This window comes from Notolepis coatsorum (assembly GCF_963971535.1).
Source record: "Notolepis coatsorum genome assembly, chromosome: 4".
NCBI lineage: Eukaryota > Metazoa > Chordata > Actinopteri > Aulopiformes > Paralepididae > Notolepis > Notolepis coatsorum.
Genome location: NC_140168.1, coordinates 114,239,189 through 114,255,740, shown reverse-complemented (window position 1 = coordinate 114,255,740; position 16,552 = coordinate 114,239,189). Strand labels below are relative to the sequence as shown.

Genomic DNA, 16,552 nt, shown 5'->3' with positions numbered 1-16,552 from the left:
TCGTAGGACGGCCCGGCCTCCAGGGGGGCCAGGCTGGGCGGGGGGGCGAACCCCATGCGGTAGGAGGGGTAGTGGGAGGGGTTGGGCGAGGGGTAGTGGGAGGGGTTGGGCGAGGGGTAGTGGGAGGGGTTGGGGTTGGGCGAGGGGTAGTGGGAGGGGTAGCCGTAGTTGTCGTAGGCCAGCTGGGGCGGGGGGGGCGTCCAGGAGGCTGAGCTCCCCGGGCGGGTTGGGGTTGGGAGGGGGGGCGGGCGGCTGCTGCTGCTGGCTCTGGCCCCCCCGCGTGAAGGTGTTGAACTGGGCGTAGCCCACGTGGGACAGCCTGGAGGGCGGGCGGGGGTCGTAGCAGGCCTGGGGGCGTCCCGGGGAGGTGAGGGGGCCCGGGGGCAGGCCGGGGGCCCCCCCGCTAGCCGTGGCCCCGGAGCCACCCGTGCTGCTGCTGATGGAGGCGGTGGCGCCCCCTGGTGTTCCCCCCGGGGAGCGGTAGTCAGAGTAGTGCAGCGTGGAGCGGGAGGCGGACCGGCCGTCATCGTGGGTGGAGGCCCGCACGTTATAGTAGCCATTAGTGGGGTCCTGGAGGGGGCGAGAGACCATGAGGAGGAGAGGGAGAGAGAGAGAGAGAGACCATGAGGAAGAGAGGGAGGGAGAGAGAGAGAGACCATGAGGAAGAGAGGGAGAGAGAGAGAGACCGTGAGGAAGAGAGAGAGAGAGACCATGAGGAAGAGAGGGAGAGAGAGAGAGAGACCATGAGGAGGAGAGGGAGAGAGAGAGAGAGAGAGACCATGAGGAAGAGAAGGAGAGAGAGAGAGACCATGAGGAAGAGAGGGAGAGACCGTGAGGAAGAGAGATTTTTTACATGTTGCTTTGTCAGCTAGCATGGTGTGGTCAGCTAGCATGGTGTTAGCATGGTGTTAGCATGGTGTGGTCAGCTAGCATGGTGTTAGCATGGTGTGGTCAGCTAGCATGGTGTGGTCAGCTAGCATGGTGTTAGCATGGTGTGGTCAGCTAGCATGGTGTTAGCATGGTGTTAGCATGGTGTGGTCAGCTAGCATGGTGTTAGTATGGTGTGGTCAGCTAGCATGGTGTTAGCATGGTGTTAGCATGGTGTGGTCAGCTAGCATGGTGTTAGCATGGTGTGGTCAGCTAGCATGGTGTGGTCAGCTAGCATGGTGTGGTCAGCTAGCATGGTGTTAGCATGGTGTTAGCATGGTGTGGTCAGCTAGCATGGTGTTAGCATGGTGTGGTCAGCTCATGGTTGTGGGTCAGCTAGCATGGTGTTAGCATGGTGTGATCAGCTAGCATGGTGTGGTCAGCTAGCATGGTGTGGTCAGCTAGCATGGTGTTAGCATGGTGTGGTCAGCTAGCATGGTGTTAGCATGGTGTGGTCAGCTAGCATGGTGTTAGCATGGTGTGGTCAGCTAGCATGGTGTTAGCATGGTGTGGTCAGCTAGCATGGTGTTAGCATGGTGTGGTCAGCTAGCATGGTGTGGTCAGCTAGCATGGTGTGGTCAGCTAGCATGGTGTGGTCAGCTAGCATGGTGTTAGCATGGTGTGGTCAGCTAGCATGGTGTGGTCAGCTAGCATGGTGTTAGCATGGTGTGATCAGCTAGCATGGTGTTAGCATGGGTGTGATCAGCTAGCATGGTGTGGTCAGCTAGCATGGTGTGGTCGCTAGCATGGTGTTTGCATGGTGTGGTCAGCTAGCATGGTGTGGTCAGCTAGCATGGTGTGGTCAGCTAGCATGGTGTTAGCATGGTGTGGTCAGCTAGCATGGTGTTAGCATGGTGTTAGCATGGTGTGGTTAGCTAGCATGGTGTTAGCATGGTGTGGTCAGCTAGCATGGTGTGGTTAGCTAGCATGGTGTTAGCATGGTGTTAGCATGGTGTGGTCAGCTAGCATGGTGTTAGCATGGTGTGGTCAGCTAGCATGGTGTGGTCAGCTAGCATGGTGTGGTCAGCTGGCATGGTGTTAGCATGGTGTGGTCAGCTAGCATGGTGTTAGCATGGTGTGGTCAGCTTGCATGGTGTGGTCAGCTAGCATGGTGTGGTCAGCTAGAATGGTGTTAGCATGGTGTGGTCAGCTAGCATGGTGTTAGCATGGTGTGGTCAGCTAGCATGGTGTTAGCATGGTGTGGTCAGCTAGCATGGTGTTAGCATGGTGTGGTCAGCTAGCATGGTGTTAGCATGGTGTGGTCAGCTAGCATGGTGTGGTCAGCTAGCATGGTGTTAGCATGGTGTGGTCAGCTAGCATGGTGTGGTCAGCTCTATTTCTGCTGGGCAGGTCAACTCACTCTTGCTAATAAAAATACAGCTTTAATAGGGCGGCTACGTGGCATAGTGGGCAAGGCGCTCGCCACAAAATCTGGAGACGCTGGGCTCGCCTGTTCGAGCCCAGCGCTCCACATTTGCTTTCAGTTTAGCTGGTCGTCCGTACTAATACACATTGGCCGTATTAGGGGGTGGGAAACTGATGGGTGGGGATCGGGCGTTGTGGACAGCGACTCCTACAGGTCGGTTGGTGCGCCTGCGCAGTAGAATCAGGAAGTGTCGGGGGCAGCGTGAGCCTCCCACGCGTTACTCCTCGCCACTGAGAGGTCGAGCTGCGCAGGTGAAAAGATGCGACTGCTGTTACCTCAAGTACCGGAGGGGACTTGTGCTATGTATGACTTAGTCCACATTGCAGCCGGCTTGTGGGAGGCAAGAAACAGCGTTCGTGACAGGGGAGGGTTGAATTGGATGATACGAAATTGGGATGGGAGAAAATATAGAAAATGGGAGAAAAAGTGGATAAAAAAAATAAAAAATACAGCTTTAATATAAACGTAATATCTTGTGTGTGCTTTATACATGTGTGTGTGCGTGTGTGCGTGCGTGCGTGTGTGTGTGTGTGTGTGTGTGTGCGGGGTCACCTTGAGGTCGTACTCCTGGCGTGTCTCCAGGGTGTCGCTGCGCAGGTCGGACTTCAGCTCGGTGTCGTCTTTAAAGGGCTGATCGGAGGGAGAGAGGGACACAGAGGGCAGAAACTAAACCGTCAAAACGACAGAAAATAAAAAGACACAACGAAGGAGGAGAGGAGAGGAGGAGGAGAGGAGAGGAGGAGAGGAAGAGAGGAGGAGGAGGAGAGAAGGAGGAGAGGAGGAAGAGAGGAGGAAGAGGAGAGGAGGAGAAGGAGAGGAGGAGAGGAGGAGGAGAGGAGAGGAGGAGGAGAGGAGAGGAGAGGAGAGGAGAGGAGAGGAGAGGAGAGGAGAGGAGGAGGAGAGGAGGAGAGGAGGAGGAGAGAAGGAGGAGAGGAGGAGGAGAGAAGGAGGAGGAGGAGAGGAGGAGGAGAGAAGGAGAAGGAGGAGAGGAGGAGGAGAGAAGGAGGAGGAGGAGAGGAGGAGGAGAGAAGGAGGAGGAAGAGAGGAGAGGAGAGGAGAGGAGGTGTCGTAAAACAAAAGAAGAGGGAAGGAAGCAACGGAAAAGAACAAAAGAAAGAGAAGGAAGTGACAGATCAGGGTTTAAGAAAAGTGTTAAAAAGGTGATAACGAAACAAGAGAGGAAGCAACATTATTTTAGTTTAAAGTTTAAAGGAACACGCCGACATTTTGGCGAATTTGACTTATTTTATATAATTTAGGTCAGATTATCACATGTCTTCCTCACAACAGAACTATAGGATTCAGGTCAAAAAGAAATCTGTGAAATGCCTGTTGCCAACATTATGGGAACCTTACATCAGCCCCTACTATCTGATACAGGTCATTGGTATTGGTGCATTCTTAAAGGGACACCTTTAAGTTAATTTTACTTTAAGGGAAGTTAATTTATTTGACATCTTCCCCGGATGCGTCAACATTTTAGGCAACCAACTTGCGTTCAGCGTTTCTCTGATTGGTCCCGACGCCCATGTGACCGCGGCAGCGCGAGAGAGCGGCAGTGCGGAAATAGGCTGCATTCTATTGCCATGCTCTGCGACAAACTCTAACCTTAACCAACTCCGAAAGAATGCCTAAACTTAACCCTAACCTTAACCAACTCCGAAAGAATGCCTAAACTTAACCCTAACCTTAACCAACTCCGAAAGAATGCCTAAACTTAACCCTAACCTTAACCAACTCCGAAAGAATAGCTAATAGCTTCCTGTTAGAGGAAGTGGAAGTACAAGCTGCTAGCCTGGCTCTGTTAGAGGAACAGGAAGTACAAGCTGCTAGCCTGGCTCTGTTAGAGGAAGTGGAAGTACAAGCTGCTAGCCTGGCTCTGTTAGAGGAAGTGGAAGTACAAGCTGCTAGCCTGGCTCTGTTAGAGGTACAGGAAGTACAAGCTGCTAGCCTGGCTCTGTTAGAGGAAGTGGAAGCACAAGCTGCTAGCCTGGCTCTGTTAGAGGAACAGGAAGTACAAGCTGCTAGCCTGGCTCTGTTAGAGGAACAGGAAGTACAAGCTGCTAGCCTGGCTCTGTTAGAGGAACAGGAAGTAGAAGCTGCTAGCCTGGCTCTGTTAGAGGAACAGGAAGCACAAGCTGCTAGCCTGGCTCTGTTAGAGGAACAGGAAGTGCAAGCTGCTAGCCTGGCTCTGTTAGAGGAACAGGAAGTACAAGCTGCTAGCCTGGCTCTGTTAAAGGAACAGGAAGTACAAGCTGCTAGCCTGGCTCTGTTAGAGGAACAGGAAGTACAAGCTGCTAGCCTGGCTCTGTTAGAGGAACTGGAAGTACAAGCTGCTAGCCTGGCTCTGTTAGAGGAAGTGGAAGTAGACACAAGCTGCTAGCCTGGCTCTGTTAGAGGAACAGGAAGTACAAGCTGCTAGCCTGGCTCTGTTAGAGGAAGTGGAAGTACAAGCTGCTAGCCTGGCTCTGTTAGAGGAACAGGAAGTACAAGCTGCTAGCCTGGCTCTGTTAGAGGAACAGGAAGTACAAGCTGCTAGCCTGGCTCTGTTAGAAGAACAGGAAGTACAAGCTGCTAGCCTGGCTCTGTTAGAGGAACAGGAAGTACAAGCTGCTAGCCTGGCTCTGTTAGAGGAACAGGAAGTACAAGCTGCTAGCCTGGCTCTGTTAGAGGAACAGGAAGTACAAGCTGCTAGCCTGGCTCTGTTAGAGGAACTGGAAGTACAAGCTGCTAGCCTGGCTCTGTTAGAGGAAGTGGAAGTAGACACAAGCTGCTAGCCTGGCTCTGTTAGAGGAACAGGAAGTACAAGCTGCTAGCCTGGCTCTGTTAGAGGAACAGGAAGTACAAGCTGCTAGCCTGGCTCTGTTAGAGGAAGTGGAAGCACAAGCTGCTAGCCTGGCTCTGTTAGAGGAACAGGAAGTACAAGCTGCTAGCCTGGCTCTGTTAGAGGAAGTGGAAGTACAAGCTGCTAGCCTGGCTCTGTTAGAGGAAGTGGACGTACAAGCTGCTAGCCTGGCTCTGTTAGAGGAAGTGGAAGCACAAGCTGCTAGCCTGGCTCTGTTAGAGGAACAGGAAGTACAAGCTGCTAGCCTGGCTCTGTTAGAGGAAGTGGAAGCACAAGCTGCTAGCCTGGCTCTGTTAGAGGAACAGGAAGTACAAGCTGCTAGCCTGGCTCTGTTAGAGGAAGTGGAAGTAGAAGCTGCTAGCCTGGCTCTGTTAGAGGAAGTGGAAGTACAAGCTGCTAGCCTGGCTCTGTTAGAGGAAGTGGAAGTACAAGCTGCTAGCCTGGCTCTGTTAGAGGAAGTGGAAGTACAAGCTGCTAGCCTGGCTCTGTTAGAGGAAGTGGAAGTACAAGCTGCTAGCCTGGCTCTGTTAGAGGAACAGGAAGTACAAGCTGCTAGCCTGGCTCTGTTAGAGGAACAGGAAGTACAAGCTGCTAGCCTGGCTCTGTTAGAGGAAGTGGAAGCACAAGCTGCTAGCCTGGCTCTGTTAGAGGAACAGGAAGTACAAGCTGCTAGCCTGGCTCTGTTAGAGGAAGTGGAAGCACAAGCTGCTAGCCTGGCTCTGTTAGAGTAACAGGAAGTACAAGCTGCTAGCCTGGCTCTGTTAGAGGAACAGGAAGTACAAGCTGCTAGCCTGGCTCTGTTAGAGGAAGTGGAAGTACAAGCTGCTAGCCTGGCTCTGTTAGATGAACAGGAAGTACAAGCTGCTAGCCTGGCTCTGTTAGAGGAACAGGAAGTACAAGCTGCTAGCCTGGCTCTGTTAGAGGAAGTGACAGTAGAAGCTGCTAGCCTGGCTCTGTTAGAGGAACAGGAAGTACAAGCTGCTAGCCTGGCTCTGTTAGAGGAAGTGGAAGTACAAGCTGCTAGCCTGGCTCTGTTAGAGGAACAGGAAGTACAAGCTGCTAGCCTGGCTCTGTTAGAGGAAGTGGAAGTACAAGCTGCTAGCCTGGCTCTGTTAGAGGAAGTGGAAGTACAAGCTGCTAGCCTGGCTCTGTTAGAGGTACAGGAAGTACAAGCTGCTAGCCTGGCTCTGTTAGAGGAAGTGGAAGCACAAGCTGCTAGCCTGGCTCTGTTAGAGGAACAGGAAGTACAAGCTGCTAGCTTGGCTCTGTTAGAGGAAGTGGAGGCACAAGCTGCTAGCCTGGCTCTGTTAGAGGAACAGGAAGTGCAAGCTGCTAGCCTGGCTCTGTTAGAGGAACAGGAAGTTCAAGCTGCTAGCCTGGCTCTGTTAGAGGAACAGGAAGTACAAGCTGCTAGCCTGGCTCTGTTAGAGGAACAGGAAGTACAAGTTGCTAGCCTGGCTCTGTTAGAGGAACTGGAAGTACAAGCTGCTAGCCTGGCTCTGTTAGAGGAAGTGGAAGTAGACACAAGCTGCTAGCCTGGCTCTGTTAGAGGAACAGGAAGTACAAGCTGCTAGCCTGGCTCTGTTAGAGGAAGTGGAAGTACAAGCTGCTAGCCTGGCTCTGTTAGAGGAACAGGAAGTACAAGCTGCTAGCCTGGCTCTGTTAGAGGAAGTGGAAGCACAAGCTGCTAGCCTGGCTCTGTTAGAGGAACAGGAAGTACAAGCTGCTAGCTTGGCTCTGTTAGAGGAAGTGGAAGCACAAGCTGCTAGCCTGGCTCTGTTAGAGGAAGTGGAAGTACAAGCTGCTAGCCTGGCTCTGTTAGAGGAACAGGAAGTACAAGCTGCTAGCCTGGCTCTGTTAGAGGAACAGGAAGTACAAGCTGCTAGCCTGGCTCTGTTAGAGGAACAGGAAGTACAAGCTGCTAGCCTGGCTCTGTTAGAGGAACTGGAAGTACAAGCTGCTAGCCTGGCTCTGTTAGAGGAAGTGGAAGTAGACACAAGCTGCTAGCCTGGCTCTGTTAGAGGAACAGGAAGTACAAGCTGCTAGCCTGGCTCTGTTAGAGGAACAGGAAGTAGAAGCTGCTAGCCTGGCTCTGTTAGAGGAAGTGGAAGTAGACACAAGCTGCTAGCCTGGCTCTGTTAGAGGAAGTGGAAGTACAAGCTGCTAGCCTGGCTCTGTTAGAGGAAGTGGAAGTAGACACAAGCTGCTAGCCTGGCTCTGTTAGAGGAAGTGGAAGTACAAGCTGCTAGTCTGGCTCTGTTAGAGGAACAGGAAGTACAAGCTGCTAGCCTGGCTCTGTTAGAGGAAAAGGAAGTACAAGCTGCTAGCCTTGCTCTGTTAGAGGAAGTGGAAGTACAAGCTGCTAGCCTGGCTCTGTTAGAGGAAGTGGAAGTACAAGCTGCTAGCCTGGCTCTGTTAGAGGAACAGGAAGTACAAGCTGCTAGCCTGGCTCTGTTAGAGGAACAGGAAGTACAAGCTGCTAGCCTGGCTCTGTTAGAGGAACAGGAAGTACAAGCTGCTAGCCTGGCTCTGTTAGAGGAACAGGAAGTACAAGCTGCTAGCCTGGCTCTGTTAGAGGAAGTGGAAGTACAAGCTGCTAGCCTGGCTCTGTTAGAGGAACAGGAAGTAGAAGCTGCTAGCCTGGCTCTGTTAGAGGAACAGGAAGTAGAAGCTGCTAGCCTGGCTCTGTTAGAGGAAGTGGAAGTACAAGCTGCTAGCCTGGCTCTGTTAGAGGAACAGGAAGTACAAGCTGCTAGCCTGGCTCTGTTAGAGGAACAGGAAGTACAAGCTGCTAGCCTGGCTCTGTTAGAGGAAGTGGAAGTAGACACAACCTGCTAGCCTGGCTCTGTTAGAGGAACAGGAAACACAAGCTGCTAGCCTGGCTCTGTTAGAGGAACAGGAAGTACAAGCTGCTAGCCTGACTGTGTTAGAGGAAGTGGAAGTACAAGCTGCTAGCCTGGCTCTGTTAGAGGAACAGGAAGCACAAGCTGCTAGCCTGGCTCTGTTAGAGGAAGTGGAAGTAGACACAAGCTGCTAGCCTGCCTCTGTTAGAGGAACAGGAAGTAGAAGCTGCTAGCCTGGCTCTGTTAGAGGAAGTGGAAGTACAAGCTGCTAGCCTGACTCTGTTAGAGGAACAGGAAGTACAAGCTGCTAGCCTGGCTCTGTTAGAGGAAGTGGAAGTACAAGCTGCTAGCCTGGCTCTGTTAGAGGAAGTGGAAGTAGACACAAGCTGCTAGCCTGGCTCTGTTAGAGGAAGTGAAAGCACAAGCTGCTAGCCTGGCTCTGTTAGAGGAACAGGAAGTACAAGCTGCTAGCCTGACTCTGTTAGAGGAAGTGGAAGCACAAGCTGCTAGCCTGGCTCTGTTAGAGGAAGTGGAAGCACAAGCTGCTAGCCTGGCTCTGTTAGAGGAACAGGAAGTACAAGCTGCTAGCCTGGCTCTGTTAGAGGAACAGGAAGTACAAGCTGCTAGCTTGGCTCTGTTAGAGGAACAGGAAGTACAAGCTGCTAGCCTGGCTATGTTAGAGGAACAGGAAGTACAAGAGGAGGAGGAGAGGAGAGGAGGAGAGGAAGAGAGGAGGAGGAGGAGAGAAGGAGGAGAGGAGGAAGAGAGGAGGAAGAGGAGAGGAGGAGAAGGAGAGGAGGAGAGGAGGAGGAGAGGAGAGGAGGAGGAGAGGAGAGGAGAGGAGAGGAGAGGAGAGGAGAGGAGAGGAGGAGGAGAGGAGGAGAGGAGGAGGAGAGAAGGAGGAGAGGAGGAGGAGAGAAGGAGGAGGAGGAGAGGAGGAGGAGAGAAGGAGAAGGAGGAGAGGAGGAGGAGAGAAGGAGGAGGAGGAGAGGAGGAGGAGAGAAGGAGGAGGAAGAGAGGAGAGGAGAGGAGAGGAGGTGTCGTAAAACAAAAGAAGAGGGAAGGAAGCAACGGAAAAGAACAAAAGAAAGAGAAGGAAGTGACAGATCAGGGTTTAAGAAAAGTGTTAAAAAGGTGATAACGAAACAAGAGAGGAAGCAACATTATTTTAGTTTAAAGTTTAAAGGAACACGCCGACATTTTGGCGAATTTGACTTATTTTATATAATTTAGGTCAGATTATCACATGTCTTCCTCACAACAGAACTATAGGATTCAGGTCAAAAAGAAATCTGTGAAATGCCTGTTGCCAACATTATGGGAACCTTACATCAGCCCCTACTATCTGATACAGGTCATTGGTATTGGTGCATTCTTAAAGGGACACCTTTAAGTTAATTTTACTTTAAGGGAAGTTAATTTATTTGACATCTTCCCCGGATGCGTCAACATTTTAGGCAACCAACTTGCGTTCAGCGTTTCTCTGATTGGTCCCGACGCCCATGTGACCGCGGCAGCGCGAGAGAGCGGCAGTGCGGAAATAGGCTGCATTCTATTGCCATGCTCTGCGACAAACTCTAACCTTAACCAACTCCGAAAGAATGCCTAAACTTAACCCTAACCTTAACCAACTCCGAAAGAATGCCTAAACTTAACCCTAACCTTAACCAACTCCGAAAGAATGCCTAAACTTAACCCTAACCTTAACCAACTCCGAAAGAATAGCTAATAGCTTCCTGTTAGAGGAAGTGGAAGTACAAGCTGCTAGCCTGGCTCTGTTAGAGGAACAGGAAGTACAAGCTGCTAGCCTGGCTCTGTTAGAGGAAGTGGAAGTACAAGCTGCTAGCCTGGCTCTGTTAGAGGAAGTGGAAGTACAAGCTGCTAGCCTGGCTCTGTTAGAGGTACAGGAAGTACAAGCTGCTAGCCTGGCTCTGTTAGAGGAAGTGGAAGCACAAGCTGCTAGCCTGGCTCTGTTAGAGGAACAGGAAGTACAAGCTGCTAGCCTGGCTCTGTTAGAGGAACAGGAAGTACAAGCTGCTAGCCTGGCTCTGTTAGAGGAACAGGAAGTAGAAGCTGCTAGCCTGGCTCTGTTAGAGGAACAGGAAGCACAAGCTGCTAGCCTGGCTCTGTTAGAGGAACAGGAAGTGCAAGCTGCTAGCCTGGCTCTGTTAGAGGAACAGGAAGTACAAGCTGCTAGCCTGGCTCTGTTAAAGGAACAGGAAGTACAAGCTGCTAGCCTGGCTCTGTTAGAGGAACAGGAAGTACAAGCTGCTAGCCTGGCTCTGTTAGAGGAACTGGAAGTACAAGCTGCTAGCCTGGCTCTGTTAGAGGTACAGGAAGTACAAGCTGCTAGCCTGGCTCTGTTAGAGGAAGTGGAAGTACAAGCTGCTAGCCTGGCTCTGTTAGAGGAAGTGGAAGTACAAGCTGCTAGCCTGGCTCTGTTAGAGGTACAGGAAGTACAAGCTGCTAGCCTGGCTCTGTTAGAGGAAGTGGAAGCACAAGCTGCTAGCCTGGCTCTGTTAGAGGAACAGGAAGTACAAGCTGCTAGCCTGGCTCTGTTAGAGGAACAGGAAGTACAAGCTGCTAGCCTGGCTCTGTTAGAGGAACAGGAAGTAGAAGCTGCTAGCCTGGCTCTGTTAGAGGAACAGGAAGCACAAGCTGCTAGCCTGGCTCTGTTAGAGGAACAGGAAGTGCAAGCTGCTAGCCTGGCTCTGTTAGAGGAACAGGAAGTACAAGCTGCTAGCCTGGCTCTGTTAAAGGAACAGGAAGTACAAGCTGCTAGCCTGGCTCTGTTAGAGGAACAGGAAGTACAAGCTGCTAGCCTGGCTCTGTTAGAGGAAGTGGAAGTACAAGCTGCTAGCCTGGCTCTGTTAGAGGTACAGGAAGTACAAGCTGCTAGCCTGGCTCTGTTAGAGGAAGTGGAAGCACAAGCTGCTAGCCTGGCTCTGTTAGAGGAACAGGAAGTACAAGCTGCTAGCCTGGCTCTGTTAGAGGAACAGGAAGTACAAGCTGCTAGCCTGGCTCTGTTAGAGGAACAGGAAGTAGAAGCTGCTAGCCTGGCTCTGTTAGAGGAACAGGAAGCACAAGCTGCTAGCCTGGCTCTGTTAGAGGAACAGGAAGTGCAAGCTGCTAGCCTGGCTCTGTTAGAGGAACAGGAAGTACAAGCTGCTAGCCTGGCTCTGTTAAAGGAACAGGAAGTACAAGCTGCTAGCCTGGCTCTGTTAGAGGAACAGGAAGTACAAGCTGCTAGCCTGGCTCTGTTAGAGGAACTGGAAGTACAAGCTGCTAGCCTGGCTCTGTTAGAGGAAGTGGAAGTAGACACAAGCTGCTAGCCTGGCTCTGTTAGAGGAACAGGAAGTACAAGCTGCTAGCCTGGCTCTGTTAGAGGAAGTGGAAGTACAAGCTGCTAGCCTGGCTCTGTTAGAGGAACAGGAAGTACAAGCTGCTAGCCTGGCTCTGTTAGAGGAACAGGAAGTACAAGCTGCTAGCCTGGCTCTGTTAGAAGAACAGGAAGTACAAGCTGCTAGCCTGGCTCTGTTAGAGGAACAGGAAGTACAAGCTGCTAGCCTGGCTCTGTTAGAGGAACAGGAAGTACAAGCTGCTAGCCTGGCTCTGTTAGAGGAACAGGAAGTACAAGCTGCTAGCCTGGCTCTGTTAGAGGAACTGGAAGTACAAGCTGCTAGCCTGGCTCTGTTAGAGGAAGTGGAAGTAGACACAAGCTGCTAGCCTGGCTCTGTTAGAGGAACAGGAAGTACAAGCTGCTAGCCTGGCTCTGTTAGAGGAACAGGAAGTACAAGCTGCTAGCCTGGCTCTGTTAGAGGAAGTGGAAGCACAAGCTGCTAGCCTGGCTCTGTTAGAGGAACAGGAAGTACAAGCTGCTAGCCTGGCTCTGTTAGAGGAAGTGGAAGTACAAGCTGCTAGCCTGGCTCTGTTAGAGGAAGTGGACGTACAAGCTGCTAGCCTGGCTCTGTTAGAGGAAGTGGAAGCACAAGCTGCTAGCCTGGCTCTGTTAGAGGAACAGGAAGTACAAGCTGCTAGCCTGGCTCTGTTAGAGGAAGTGGAAGCACAAGCTGCTAGCCTGGCTCTGTTAGAGGAACAGGAAGTACAAGCTGCTAGCCTGGCTCTGTTAGAGGAAGTGGAAGTAGAAGCTGCTAGCCTGGCTCTGTTAGAGGAAGTGGAAGTACAAGCTGCTAGCCTGGCTCTGTTAGAGGAAGTGGAAGTACAAGCTGCTAGCCTGGCTCTGTTAGAGGAAGTGGAAGTACAAGCTGCTAGCCTGGCTCTGTTAGAGGAAGTGGAAGTACAAGCTGCTAGCCTGGCTCTGTTAGAGGAACAGGAAGTACAAGCTGCTAGCCTGGCTCTGTTAGAGGAACAGGAAGTACAAGCTGCTAGCCTGGCTCTGTTAGAGGAAGTGGAAGCACAAGCTGCTAGCCTGGCTCTGTTAGAGGAACAGGAAGTACAAGCTGCTAGCCTGGCTCTGTTAGAGGAAGTGGAAGCACAAGCTGCTAGCCTGGCTCTGTTAGAGTAACAGGAAGTACAAGCTGCTAGCCTGGCTCTGTTAGAGGAACAGGAAGTACAAGCTGCTAGCCTGGCTCTGTTAGAGGAAGTGGAAGTACAAGCTGCTAGCCTGGCTCTGTTAGATGAACAGGAAGTACAAGCTGCTAGCCTGGCTCTGTTAGAGGAACAGGAAGTACAAGCTGCTAGCCTGGCTCTGTTAGAGGAAGTGACAGTAGAAGCTGCTAGCCTGGCTCTGTTAGAGGAACAGGAAGTACAAGCTGCTAGCCTGGCTCTGTTAGAGGAAGTGGAAGTACAAGCTGCTAGCCTGGCTCTGTTAGAGGAACAGGAAGTACAAGCTGCTAGCCTGGCTCTGTTAGAGGAAGTGGAAGTACAAGCTGCTAGCCTGGCTCTGTTAGAGGAAGTGGAAGTACAAGCTGCTAGCCTGGCTCTGTTAGAGGTACAGGAAGTACAAGCTGCTAGCCTGGCTCTGTTAGAGGAAGTGGAAGCACAAGCTGCTAGCCTGGCTCTGTTAGAGGAACAGGAAGTACAAGCTGCTAGCTTGGCTCTGTTAGAGGAAGTGGAGGCACAAGCTGCTAGCCTGGCTCTGTTAGAGGAAGTGGAAGTACAAGCTGCTAGCCTGGCTCTGTTAGATGAACAGGAAGTACAAGCTGCTAGCCTGGCTCTGTTAGAGGAACAGGAAGTACAAGCTGCTAGCCTGGCTCTGTTAGAGGAAGTGACAGTAGAAGCTGCTAGCCTGGCTCTGTTAGAGGAACAGGAAGTACAAGCTGCTAGCCTGGCTCTGTTAGAGGAAGTGGAAGTACAAGCTGCTAGCCTGGCTCTGTTAGAGGAACAGGAAGTACAAGCTGCTAGCCTGGCTCTGTTAGAGGAAGTGGAAGTACAAGCTGCTAGCCTGGCTCTGTTAGAGGAAGTGGAAGTACAAGCTGCTAGCCTGGCTCTGTTAGAGGTACAGGAAGTACAAGCTGCTAGCCTGGCTCTGTTAGAGGAAGTGGAAGCACAAGCTGCTAGCCTGGCTCTGTTAGAGGAACAGGAAGTACAAGCTGCTAGCTTGGCTCTGTTAGAGGAAGTGGAGGCACAAGCTGCTAGCCTGGCTCTGTTAGAGGAACAGGAAGTGCAAGCTGCTAGCCTGGCTCTGTTAGAGGAACAGGAAGTTCAAGCTGCTAGCCTGGCTCTGTTAGAGGAACAGGAAGTACAAGCTGCTAGCCTGGCTCTGTTAGAGGAACAGGAAGTACAAGCTGCTAGCCTGGCTCTGTTAGAGGAACTGGAAGTACAAGCTGCTAGCCTGGCTCTGTTAGAGGAAGTGGAAGTAGACACAAGCTGCTAGCCTGGCTCTGTTAGAGGAACAGGAAGTACAAGCTGCTAGCCTGGCTCTGTTAGAGGAAGTGGAAGTACAAGCTGCTAGCCTGGCTCTGTTAGAGGAACAGGAAGTACAAGCTGCTAGCCTGGCTCTGTTAGAGGAAGTGGAAGCACAAGCTGCTAGCCTGGCTCTGTTAGAGGAACAGGAAGTACAAGCTGCTAGCTTGGCTCTGTTAGAGGAAGTGGAAGCACAAGCTGCTAGCCTGGCTCTGTTAGAGGAAGTGGAAGTACAAGCTGCTAGCCTGGCTCTGTTAGAGGAACAGGAAGTACAAGCTGCTAGCCTGGCTCTGTTAGAGGAACAGGAAGTACAAGCTGCTAGCCTGGCTCTGTTAGAGGAACAGGAAGTACAAGCTGCTAGCCTGGCTCTGTTAGAGGAACTGGAAGTACAAGCTGCTAGCCTGGCTCTGTTAGAGGAAGTGGAAGTAGACACAAGCTGCTAGCCTGGCTCTGTTAGAGGAACAGGAAGTACAAGCTGCTAGCCTGGCTCTGTTAGAGGAACAGGAAGTACAAGCTGCTAGCCTGGCTCCGTTAGAGGAAGTGGAAGTAGACACAAGCTGCTAGCCTGGCTCTGTTAGAGGAAGTGGAAGTACAAGCTGCTAGCCTGGCTCTGTTAGAGGAAGTGGAAGTAGACACAAGCTGCTAGCCTGGCTCTGTTAGAGGAACAGGAAGTACAAGCTGCTAGCCTGGCTCTGTTAGAGGAAGTGGAAGTACAAGCTGCTAGCCTGGCTCTGTTAGAGGAAGTGGAAGCACAAGCTGCTAGCCTGGCTCTGTTAGAGGAAGTGGAAGTACAAGCTGCTAGCCTGGCTCTGTTAGAGGAACTGGAAGTACAAGCTGCTAGCCTGGCTCTGTTAGAGGAACAGGAAGTACAAGCTGCTAGCCTGGCTCTGTTAGAGGAACAGGAAGCAGAAGCTGCTAGCCTGGCTCTGTTAGAGGAAGTGGAAGTAGACACAAGCTGCTAGCCTGGCTCTGTTAGAGGAAGTGGAAGCACAAGCTGCTAGCCTGGCTCTGTTAGAGGAAGTGGAAGTAGACACAAGCTGCTAGCCTGGCTCTGTTAGAGGAAGTGGAAGCACAAGCTGCTAGCCTGGCTCTGTTAGAGGAAGTGGAAGCACAAGCTGCTAGCCTGGCTCTGTTAGAGGAACAGGAAGTACAAGCTGCTAGCTTGGCTCTGTTAGAGGAAGTGGAAGCACAAGCTGCTAGCCTGGCTCTGTTAGAGGAACAGGAAGTACAAGCTGCTAGCCTGGCTCTGTTAGAGGAACAGGAAGTACAAGCTGCTAGTCTGGCTCTGTTAGAGGAACAGGAAGTACAAGCTGCTAGCCTGGCTCTGTTAGAGGAACTGGAAGTACAAGCTGCTAGCCTGGCTCTGTTAGAGGAAGTGGAAGTAGACACAAGCTGCTAGCCTGGCTCTGTTAGAGGAACAGGAAGTACAAGCTGCTAGCCTGGCTCTGTTAGAGGAACAGGAAGTACAAGCTGCTAGCCTGGCTCTGTTAGAGGAAGTGGAAGTACAAGCTGCTAGCCTGGCTCTGTTAGAGGAACAGGAAGTACAAGCTGCTAGCCTGGCTCTGTTAGAGGAAGTGGAAGTACAAGCTGCTAGCCTGGCTCTGTTAGAGGAAGTGGAAGTACAAGCTGCTAGCCTGGCTCTGTTAGAGGTACAGGAAGTACAAGCTGCTAGCCTGGCTCTGTTAGAGGAAGTGGAAGCACAAGCTGCTAGCCTGGCTCTGTTAGAGGAACAGGAAGTACAAGCTGCTAGCCTGGCTCTGTTAGAGGAACAGGAAGTACAAGCTGCTAGCCTGGCTCTGTTAGAGGAACAGGAAGTAGAAGCTGCTAGCCTGGCTCTGTTAGAGGAACAGGAAGCACAAGCTGCTAGCCTGGCTCTGTTAGAGGAACAGGAAGTGCAAGCTGCTAGCCTGGCTCTGTTAGAGGAACAGGAAGTACAAGCTGCTAGCCTGGCTCTGTTAGAGGAACAGGAAGTACAAGCTGCTAGCCTGGCTCTGTTAGAGGAACAGGAAGTACAAGCTGCTAGCCTGGCTCTGTTAGAGGAACTGGAAGTACAAGCTGCTAGCCTGGCTCTGTTAGAGGAAGTGGAAGTAGACACAAGCTGCTAGCCTGGCTCTGTTAGAGGAACAGGAAGTACAAGCTGCTAGCCTGGCTCTGTTAGAGGAAGTGGAAGTACAAGCTGCTAGCCTGGCTCTGTTAGAGGAACAGGAAGTACAAGCTGCTAGCCTGGCTCTGTTAGAGGAACAGGAAGTACAAGCTGCTAGCCTGGCTCTGTTAGAGGAACAGGAAGTACAAGCTGCTAGCCTGGCTCTGTTAGAGGAACAGGAAGTACAAGCTGCTAGCCTGGCTCTGTTAGAGGAACAGGAAGTACAAGCTGCTAGCCTGGCTCTGTTAGAGGAACAGGAAGTACAAGCTGCTAGCCTGGCTCTGTTAGAGGAACTGGAAGTACAAGCTGCTAGCCTGGCTCTGTTAGAGGAAGTGGAAGTAGACACAAGCTGCTAGCCTGGCTCTGTTAGAGGAACAGGAAGTACAAGCTGCTAGCCTGGCTCTGTTAGAGGAACAGGAAGTACAAGCTGCTAGCCTGGCTCTGTTAGAGGAAGTGGAAGTAGACACAAGCTGCTAGCCTGGCTCTGTTAGAGGAAGTGGAAG

At 51.8% G+C, this 16,552-nt stretch overlaps 1 pseudogene across 1 annotated transcript in view; it reads right to left on the bottom strand.

Annotated features, from left to right (window-relative positions):
• LOC311226656 (kin of IRRE-like protein 1) overlaps positions 1-16,552 on the bottom strand; it is a 223,499-nt pseudogene that overhangs the window by 203 nt on the left and 206,744 nt on the right. The window contains exons 14-15 of the transcript XR_014621046.1: positions 2,906-2,983; positions 1-570 (exon numbers count right to left, since the gene is read on the bottom strand). The exon at positions 1-570 is cut by the window's left edge and continues 203 nt beyond it. The product of XR_014621046.1 is annotated as a kin of IRRE-like protein 1 (transcript). The remainder of the gene's footprint in view (positions 571-2,905; positions 2,984-16,552) is intronic.